Source organism: Rousettus aegyptiacus, unplaced genomic scaffold, assembly GCF_014176215.1.
Source record: "Rousettus aegyptiacus isolate mRouAeg1 unplaced genomic scaffold, mRouAeg1.p scaffold_m13_p_12, whole genome shotgun sequence".
NCBI classification, from domain to species: Eukaryota; Metazoa; Chordata; class Mammalia; order Chiroptera; family Pteropodidae; genus Rousettus; species Rousettus aegyptiacus.
The window spans coordinates 49006780-49017251 of record NW_023416287.1 but is presented as its reverse complement, the minus strand read 5'-3'; positions in this window follow the sequence as shown (position 1 = coordinate 49017251).

Genomic DNA, 10472 nt, shown 5'->3' with positions numbered 1-10472 from the left:
GTTCTGGAGCTGAATGGTGGTGATAGTTGCACAATAATGTAAATGTACTTAATGCCACTAAACTACATTTTTTAATGGCTAAATATATCCTCAAGGAAATTTTCTTTTTAGTATATGTGTTTCCAAAGCAAACACAAAATGTCTAACGTACATATCTTTTGTTATCCAACGGTTAGTTATGGATTGTTCCAATTGTTTACCCATTGTCTCACCTCCACACCTGCCTGCCCTCTCTGTGCTCTGTTTCTCGGGGGCTGAGACTCTAAAGGATTTGCAAGACCCTCCTCCTCTTCATGTTAAACCTGTTGATGGGACAAACTTTAAGAACTTAGAAGGAGAAAAGGAGGAGTTTGCTTGCCATTTTTCTATTTTTGTCAGCCTGCTGTGGTAACATCTGACATTCGGCTTTAGCTTCCTAATTCCGCGCGTGCACGCACACGCACACACACGCGCACACACACCTGCCCCAGCTTCAGCTCACTGCACCTTCTTTGGGAAGTACTGGAACATTAGGACTGGTCATCATCCTGCCTGCTGGGCCACACCCCAGGCCATCCCAGCCCCTGCTGGGACTGCCCTCCTAAGTCCCTGAAACTACAGTGTCCTGCGCCTGCCCCGCATGTGAGCGCCTGCCCTGCCACACCCCTCAGAAGCTCCGTCCAGCCTTGTGGTGTCCTTCCTTTGAGCACCGATGGAAACATCGGCAACACCCCCTCTCCCGTTTTGAACCCCAGCCCTAGGAGTAGCGGTCGCTTCCTTCGGTCTGATTACTGAGCTGCCTTAGCATTCCCTCTTTTTCAGTTTGGGATTTTAAAGGCTCTGTGGGTAGTTCCCTGAATTAAACCCTTCTGTTTAAAGATGCCTCTTTTGTGTCTTTTTCCTCTGACTCCTTAGAGTACTTGGTAGCAGGAGTGGTCTTAGGAAACAACCTCAAAGGTGTGTTTAAGAAAACAATGTTCATTTGCCCTGGGCATTTCAGTAATTAATTCAGTGGTTAATTCAGTAATCTGAGGCCTGTTTCATATTTACAAGTCAATCTTAGCTACTGCATTTGGGCATGTCCGTTGTAGTACCAATAAAAGTACTGTTCTTGTTCAGTAGAGTAGTCTGGGGATTAAATGTATGACTTTGCATGGAGTCAGTGTGGTTTATAGCTCGAGTTTGATTACATTTTTGTTCTCTGGTTTTCCCATATACTTGTAGGTTTTTTCTCCACTAAGTAGGATTTTGTGACAGTAGGACTAGGATGTACCGTTTCTGTACTGTTATCCTCCACAACCTTTTAGGAAATAGTTATTATTCAGTGTCCATTTTGTGGGTGATCTCATGACTGGTGTCCTGTCTTGCCCATGTCATGGCCCAATAGGCCATCATGTGATAAGCTGAAACTCAATTTCTTCTCTCTTGATTTTTTAAAGGGAACTCTATTAAACAGTTTAAATAATACATTATGTTTTTATAGCTCATTGTCTTATATTAGTGTCTCATTTGATTCTCACAGAAACTGAGATGAGTAGACAGGTGTAAAATGAATGTTGACTTTTCCACGTAGGCGGAGACGAACAAAATCCAAGAAAGTACAAATTAAAACCCAAGGTATATAGATTTCATTTTGGCTAAAAATCATTATTTTCAGCCTGTGAACTTGATATTAAACTTAGTTGGCATTCACCTTCATGGAGAACTAATAGTGAATTGAATTACTTCTAAGGCAGTAGGGAATTAACAGAGATGTTCTGCATGTATAGATCTCCATCCCTTCCTGTTTTTACCATCTAGATCTTGAAGAGCTATTTCAAGTGTGTAGGCAATTTTACTTAAGGGTTTAAAGTTTCTAATTTTGAAACAGTGAATATTATTTGATGGTGCAAAACGAAGAAATTAGTCTTATTTGTTTCTAACTGAAAAAGTCCCTAAAGTTAGGTGTTATGTTTCACCCCCTCCCCCATGATTAGCTTACATTACCAGGGAGAGAGAGTACTTGTATAGATTATTTATTGCTAGAAGTTGTAATTAGGCCCACAGATTGCAGTTACAGGTGGGTCAGGATGTGATATACCTATGACAGACTGATTTATGTTGCAACACTGTAGCTAATAGATTTGAAATGTGTTGTGTAGGTTCTCTATGCAAGGCCCTGTGTTTGGGTGCTGCAGGGATTATGACTGAGATAAATACGACAGTCACTGCCCTTAAGGAGTTCATCAAGTGCAAAAGACAGACCCATAACTGGAGTACGAGGCAGAGCTGTCACCAATGGACAGATACCTGGGAAACAGGAGACAAAGCCAAGGCCAGTGTGGGTAACTACGGAAAGGGGTGGGGGGGAGATATTCGTCCTTGACCCTCAGGGATGAGTAGGCTATTGACTGGTGGCAAGCAGACATAGTGACAGTGTATTCGAAAACCAAAGAGACTCACTGTAAAGAGTAGACTACACAGTAAAGCATGCATTGCTAGCTGCCCCAATGGATTATACCTTCCTAAATACTTGGCTACCTCTTGTAAATGTTTGATTAAGCCTGTTCTCATAGATACAAGGTAATTACTGGAAATGTAGCCAAAATGTCTGTACACGCATATCTCAATCCAATAAATTTACAACTTTACTGAAAAGATCCTGAAAATCTGCCTTTGTATTTTTAGCAAGGGTAAGCTGATGAGTTTGATTGGTTTATGAGCCAGTCAACTCTGTTCCATAGGCTTAAATCATAACCCTGTGACAAACTGAGAAGAGGATAAACCAGACCAAATTTATCCGCTATTAGCAAATGATACTCACCACACACACCCAGAAAGTGAGATGGCGATTTCTCCTCAGTGCCACCACCTAACAAAAACAACAGGAGCTCCCAAAGCAGTGAGACCTTCGTCACTACTATCCAGGACTGCAGGGGCTGAGCGTTTAACTCTTTGATGAGCAAGATTAACAATAAAATCCCTAACTTTACTAATCTTTTTCTTTAAAAATATGTAAACCTTTTCGATATTGCTCCAAATAAAGTTCAACAAATGCTTGTGGTTAAAATGAGGTGCATTTCTTTATATCAAAGAACATGTTTCTTTTTAAGACAGAAATAAAGGATGCTACCCCACAGGGCAGATTCTTTCCAGTTCTGAAGCTCTGAGGGAGAGACTATGGTCTCAGTGTGACAAACACATCGGTCCTAAGGAGTCATCAGCTTTACCTTCAGTGTCAGCTAGTTAAACCCACACTTAACTTCTGGGGTCCCTCAGCCCAGTGAGGATCTCTACCCAATTTGTTAAATTCCTTGTTAACTCAGAAAACAGCTTTCATTCCATAATCCAAAGCAAAGCATTTGAGTATAAGTAACTAGCTAGTTTGGATTCTCATCAAATTGTAATCTGTCGTTCACAAGTATAAATAACGGGATGTTAGATCTTGTCTGGGACTGAGCAGGAGAGAGCTGGGAGCAGGAAGACACTGGGCACCTGCAGGGGAACTGTGAAAACAAGATAGGGAAATGGTTTCGAAAGAAAACGAAGCCAAAGAATGGGAGCAACTTCCATTTGAGTCTGTCTTTCTTCCTCCAGGCTGGAACAGAACTATCGGACGTTCACACAGGTGGTCTCCTCAAGGCCCTGCTACTCCTCACTCTCAGATGGCCCACCTCTCACTGCACAGAACATCAGGCACCTAGAGGAGAGTCTACCTTAAGGGTGCACTGGATAGAAGTCCCTGCTTGCCCCCCAGGCATGGCCCACCCAACACATCCTCTCTCCCTGTATGTTCAAGTTCGTTCCTTCAGCTAGCGCATCCTCTGGACCTAAATTAGCTTTGATTTCCACACATTGGGAAAGCTCTCCTCTATCCCCAGCTGGAGCCCACTGCTCTCCTCTGCAGCCAGTCTTCTTGAGGAATCCATTCACACTTGCTGACTCTGCTCTCACACCTCAGGTTCATTTCTCAGTACACTGCTGCCTGGCTCCCAGCCACAACTCCACGAAAACTCTATTTGCCAAAGTCACCAACAACCTGTTTGTGCTAAACCCAGTGGATGAGCATTAGCATGCTTGACGTCTCTACGACACTGAGCAGCCAGAGAGAACTTTGGTCCTTGGAACCCCTGAAATAAGACTGTTTCATGAGCAATAGTACAACACTGGCAGTCAAGAATGTGGTCTTTAAAGCCAGATCGTGTGAGTTCAAATCTTGACCATTTCCCAGCTCTGTAATCATTTGGTAGGTTATTTATGTCTGTGTGCCTCAGTTTCCTTATCTGAGAAATGGAGATAATATTGGATGCCAGCTACTTCACAAGTTTGTAGTGAGAATTAAATGAGCGAGTGTCTGTAAACTTCCTGGAACGATCCTGAGACACAACCAATGCTCAGTAATTAGCTATTACTGTTGTAAAATTTCTAAAACTTTTATCTTTAAACAATTTTAGACTGATAGGAAATTGCAAAAATAGTAGAGTTACCATGTGCCGTTTCCTTAGCTTCCCCTAATGATACCATCAGATATAACTACAGCACAGTTATCAAAACCAGGAAATTGATTAGCACGACACTATTAGCTAAATTACTGGCTGTATTCCAATTCCACTGGTTAATTTTTTTCCTTAATCGTGTTATCTTTCATAATCTCTTTTTCTTCCTTGGCTTCTGTGGCCCCTAACATTAGTGTCCTCAGAACATTTCTAAACATCTCTTCCTCTGCTTGTCTTTTAGATGTTATGCTTCCCAGGGAGGGGCCAGCCTGTTGGCTTCCATCCAAGCCATTTCCACAACTTCTTCCATTTTGTTCAGTATCAAATGGCCACATGTTTCTGGGGAGGCTGTGGCTCTCTGCAGTCATGGGGGCAGATCTTGACTGGTGTACACTCACCGTGACTTTATCCATTTGCTAGTGACTGTTTGGGGATAAACATGTGACCACAGTCTTGCCAACAAACATGAGTTCAAGTTGACTAGGTGGTTTCTGGGAAAGAGTTTTATTCCTAAAAAGAGACTCACACACAGGTACTCTGGTGCCTCTGGAATTAATCATCTTCATGGGATGTTTGGAACTGTAGCAGCCACCTTGAAATGAGATAGGAATTCTGCCCAAAATGACACTCAAAATATCAAAGAAGGCAGATGAGAACAATGGAAAGAATCCAAATCCTTTCATTTTAGAAGGACTGAGTTAACTATCGTTTACTCCTCTTCAAGTTAGGATTGTCTTCACTAACCACCAAAAGCACCCTCACTAACATCTCAGGATTCTGTCGACACTCAGCCTACTTTTCAGTGTATACACTCACCCATACCTGTGGCTCCACCTATATGCCAATGTCTTCCAAGTCTCCAGCCCAGACCACTCATGAGTCCAAACACATAGATCAAGCCACCTACCTTTGTCTGCCATACACACCTCAAAAATCAACATTAATTGAAACTGATATTACTTTTTATTTATGAGCCAGCCCCCTCAACTAGTCTTCCTGTTTTCCATATTTCAGTGAAAGGAACCGCTGTCTACTACTTTCCCAATTCTGAAACTTGAAAGGGATCCTAGACCTCTCCATATTCTGTCTTCTATATGCAATTGGTCTTCAAGCCTCATTAAGTTGAATCTTTTTCTCTCCAGCCTTCTGCATTAGTTGAAGCCTCATATTTCATTGTTTGCATTCTTTCAACAGTCGCTGAGTTGTGTACATATTCTAATTATTCTCTCTGTCTAATAAAATACTCTCAGGTTGATTGTGACTACTTATTAAATCCCCCTTCATCATCCACATTCAGAAATCCTATAATCTCTAGGGCATTTTCCCCAAAAGAAAGATTCTCTCCCAACTCTACCCAAGGTTAAGAGATAGTTCCTCTTCTATTGCTTATAGAAGGTATTTTATCTATTTATTCAAGTCTTGAGTAGATAGAAACTTGTCCTAATTTGCAAAGCCAGCAAGGGATAGAGCTAGGACAGAGTCCCAAGTCTTCAGACTCCTTTCTATGGTCTTTCACAGATTGAAAAGATTTACTAATCCTTTGTGTTAAATACATAGTAACATGTTCCTTAACAAAGCCAGAAAGTAGAATGGTGGTGGCCAGGGGCTGGGGGGCAGTTAGGGGTTATTGTTTAATGGGTACAGAGTTTCAACTTGAAAGGACAAAAATGTTCTGTAAATGAACAGTGGTGATGACTATACAACAATGTAAATGTACACTTAAAAATGGTTTAAATGGAAAATTTTATGTTATGTATATTTTACCACAATAAAAGTTATTTTTTTTAAAGAGGAAAAAAGATATCTTTGAAAAGATAAACAAAATTGATAAACCTCTAGCCAAACTCATCAAGAAATATAGAGAGAAGATACAAGTCATTCATATCTGGAATTAAAGAAGGAACATCATTGCAGATACTTAAGATATTAAAAGAAAATAGTGAAACACTATAAACTATTCTATGCCTATAAATTTAACAAATTAGATAAAATGAACAAAGTTCTTAAATAATACAAACTTCCACATCTCATTCAAAAAGAAAGAAACAGGGAACTTTCTCAATCTGCTAAAGTCACCTATAAATACCCAAAAGCTAACCTCATACTTAATGATAAAACACTCTCTGAAATCAGGAACAAGGCAAGGATATTTTTCTTCAATAACTTACTAGAAGTTCTAGCTTGCAATAAGGCAAGAAAAAGAATACAAGGAAATGAGTAAATAAAACAAAATTGTCTCTATTTGCAGATGGCATGATTATCTACATAGAAATTCACAAAGAATTTATAACAAAACTATTAGAACTAATAAGTGAGTTTAGCTAGGTCGCAATAAACAAAATAAACAAAAAAATCAATCACATTTTTATTTACTAGCAATAAACATCTGGAGACTGAATTTTTATAGTACCATTTAAATAACACACATACACACAGAGAGAGAAATTCTTAGATACAAATCCAACAAAATGTATACAAAATGCTGATAAAAGAAATTTTAAAAGTCCTGAATAAATGCAAAGATATTATGTTTTCATGGATTAAAACATTCAATATTGTTAAGATGTCCACTCTCCCGAAACTTATCTATAGATTCAACACCAATCCAACCAAAATCTCTATAGTACTTTTTGTGGAAACCAACAAGCTGATTATGAACTTTATATGTAAAAGCAAATTAATTAGGATCTCCAAAGCAGTTTTGAAGAACAACAGTTAGAAGACCCATACTATCTGATTTCAAAAGTTAATTATAAATCTATAATAATCAAGACATAGTGAGAAAGAGAGGATAGACATATGAGTGGAGCAGAACAGTCAAGAAATAGGCCCACATATATTTGGTGAATTGATTGTCAACAAATGTGGAAGGAAGCAATTCAATGGGAAAAAGATAGTCTGTTGTTTTTTGTTCTGTTTTCAGGGAATGGTGCTGGAACAATTAGATATCTTTAAAAATATCAACAAAATTGATAAACCTCTAGCTAAACTCATTAAGAAATATGCAGAGAGATAAACCTCTAGCTAACTCATCAAGAAATACACAGAGAAGACACAAGTTACTCATATGTGGAGTGAAAGAGAGGGCATCATTACAAACGCCTATTCAATGTCCATATGCAAAATGAAATAAAACCTCAATCTATACCTCTTACCATATACAAAAACTAAGTCAAAATAGATTATAGACATAAATGTGAAACCTAAAACTACAAATCTTCTAGAAGAAAACATGGGGGAAATCGTTCAGCAAGGTCCTAAACCCTCTCAGCCTCATGAAGCACGTTGACAGGACTGTCATGAAGAGTAAGGAATAGCAAAATGAAGGTGGCTAATGCAGTCCCTGCTCTTGTAAATATCGGTCCCTCTGTCATTTCTCTCCCCATCCTGCCTGATCCAAAACTTAACACGGCCTATGTTAGAGAAGCTGATAGAAGTATTAAGTGATTGTGCATAAACCGAATACCAAGAATGATGTTGGATGGGACAATCCGGTGGCCATCCATTCGGTCTAGCATTTTCATTAAGCTTTTTATTTTTCATGAAAATGACGGCAGCCCAACCATCTGCTTGGTGCTTTTAAAACATATGGATTGCTCTTAATCAGCTACCTGAATTACCCACACTCCAAGCTGTTAAAAGTGAACACAAGCTTCAAATATCTGCTGCACAAGTTTAGCAAAAATTCTGTGGCGTGAAGTGCAAAAGTCACACCCTATGTTCCTTTTTTTAGTATTATTCCCCAGGTCAGGACAGCTCATAGGAAAGCTAGATAAGGGAGCCCACAGCCTTGACACCCCAGAATTGTCTTCGCGGTGCCTTGCTGTCCTGCTTTCAACTAACATGGACCCGCGCTGGGAAAACTCCTGTAGAATCCATTACTACCTTTTGTGAAGGCTGTTGTTGAGAACATTGTAAGCCTGAATTTCTATTTTTATTTTTTTACTTTATTGTAGAGTATATATTCAATAAGTCATCTAAATCCCTTGGGAAATTACGTGAGTATAATAAACGAAATATTTTAATGGTCCTTTTCGCTGAAGTGCTTCTGCAATAATGCAAACTGTCCATTAGGAGGAGCCAGAGCACTAGTGATAAAAACACTGTAGGCTAAAACGCTTAACAATTGTCCAATTTTTAAATTAGAGTAGATATCATTTTAATGTTTTCTGTTACATATAAAAGGCATCATAATTAAAAAGTCATGAATAAATGGAAATATTTTGATATTTATATATATAATAATTTAGAAGAGGAATGTAAATCTTTAAAATTACGCCCTACATTTTAGCAGTAATTTGAACAGACCTAATGAATTCAGTATGAACTAGAAGAATTTTCCTAAATGGAAGACTGAAGATTTTTTTTAAGGATAAAGAGGCATTAGAGGTGAGCAGAGTACAATAATTGCTTTAAAAATAGGTGTCATTTAAGGAAGATAAAGTGGTATTTTATTCACTAAATCTCCTTGGCATTTGCTTCTTAAATTGTAGCCATGGACCACACTCAGAGCGTGCGTCTCACAGCTGTGCTGTATGCTGCAGGACCGGCTGAGGAAAGGCTGTTAGTGACACAGCGAAAAGGGATGGGTGACACATCCACAGAAGCATGCAAGGGAAGGACCAAGGGATCAGCTTCCACAAAGGTCACCGTCCCTGCGAGACTGGGGAAAGAGTTTAAAGAGGTCACAACAACATCAAGTACAGCCCGAGGAACAGAATCTGGAAGTACGAAAAGGAGAAAAAGAGAGGGGGGATAGGAATGGATGCTATAGTGAATGTTTTAAGTATGTAACCTGGCAAAGACACCTCTAAGAGTTAGGATCTAACTTACACCAGCTGGAAGTAAAGCGTGATTTTTCTTGCAATGTGATTGTGCCGGGTAATGATTAGGTTTAGGGTGTAAGAAAAGAATACTAACTTCCCTCTGGTTTTTCTTCTTGGCAGCTGAGGTTAGGCAGAGAGTGCTTGGAGAGGCCATTGTAAGGTAAACAGGAGAAATAGGAGGTAGTGAGAAAAAGGTGATTCTCTCCTGGCCTCTTAGAAGGTGTGAGGTCACCAACAGGTGACCAGCTAGGGCTACAAGAGGAACAAAGATGCTGCGGACTGGACAAAACAGGGCTTTCCAGGGGCAGGCTCTCCTGGAGGTTTATTTTGTTTGGTTCTGTTCTGTTTTAGTCATTTTTATTGCAGCATCACATACATAAAGAACACAAATTGTAAGTTGTTCAGCTGATAGATTTCTCCTAAAATTGAACAGGAAAAAGCAACATAAAAACCTCAGAAGTTCCCTCCTACACATGCTATCCTAACTTCTAACATCATGGATTAGTTGGCTGGGTTTTAAACTTTACCTGCATAAAGGAATCATTCGTTGTGGGGCTAGCTTCTTCTATTCAACATCATGTATATAAGATTTATCTATGTTATTGCAGCAAGTTGTAGTACTTTTATTCTCATTGTGTATAGTAATCCATTATGTGAAAAAGAACTATCATTTACCCATTCTGTGTAGATGGACATTTGGATAGTCTGGGGTTATTCAAAATCATTCTTGCTCTTTCTTTTGGTGAAATAGGTATGCATTTCCGTTGGGTAAACTAAAGAATAAAATGGCTGAATCATAGGATATGCATATTCAGTTTTAATAAATATTGACAGAGAAGTTTTCTGCAGTATTGGCACCTATTTACAGTGCGTATGTATACCAGCAGCTCTATCATTAAGCTGCTGGTATTTAATATTATTAAAACAATAAAACTCTGGGTGGGGAATTTGAATCATTCCTTAAATTTAATTAATTAATTAAAAAAATAATAATCTGTTATTTTATAATAAAATACTAGAATTATTTAAATAATCAATATTTAAATAAACAAATATAATTATTAATTATCATTACATTAATATAATTTTAAAACAACTTGAAATTACCTATCTTTTTCACTTTATTTATTCTGGTGACTATATAGTAGTATTTTGTTGTGCTTTTAGTGTTTTCTCCGTCTTTTGCATGCTT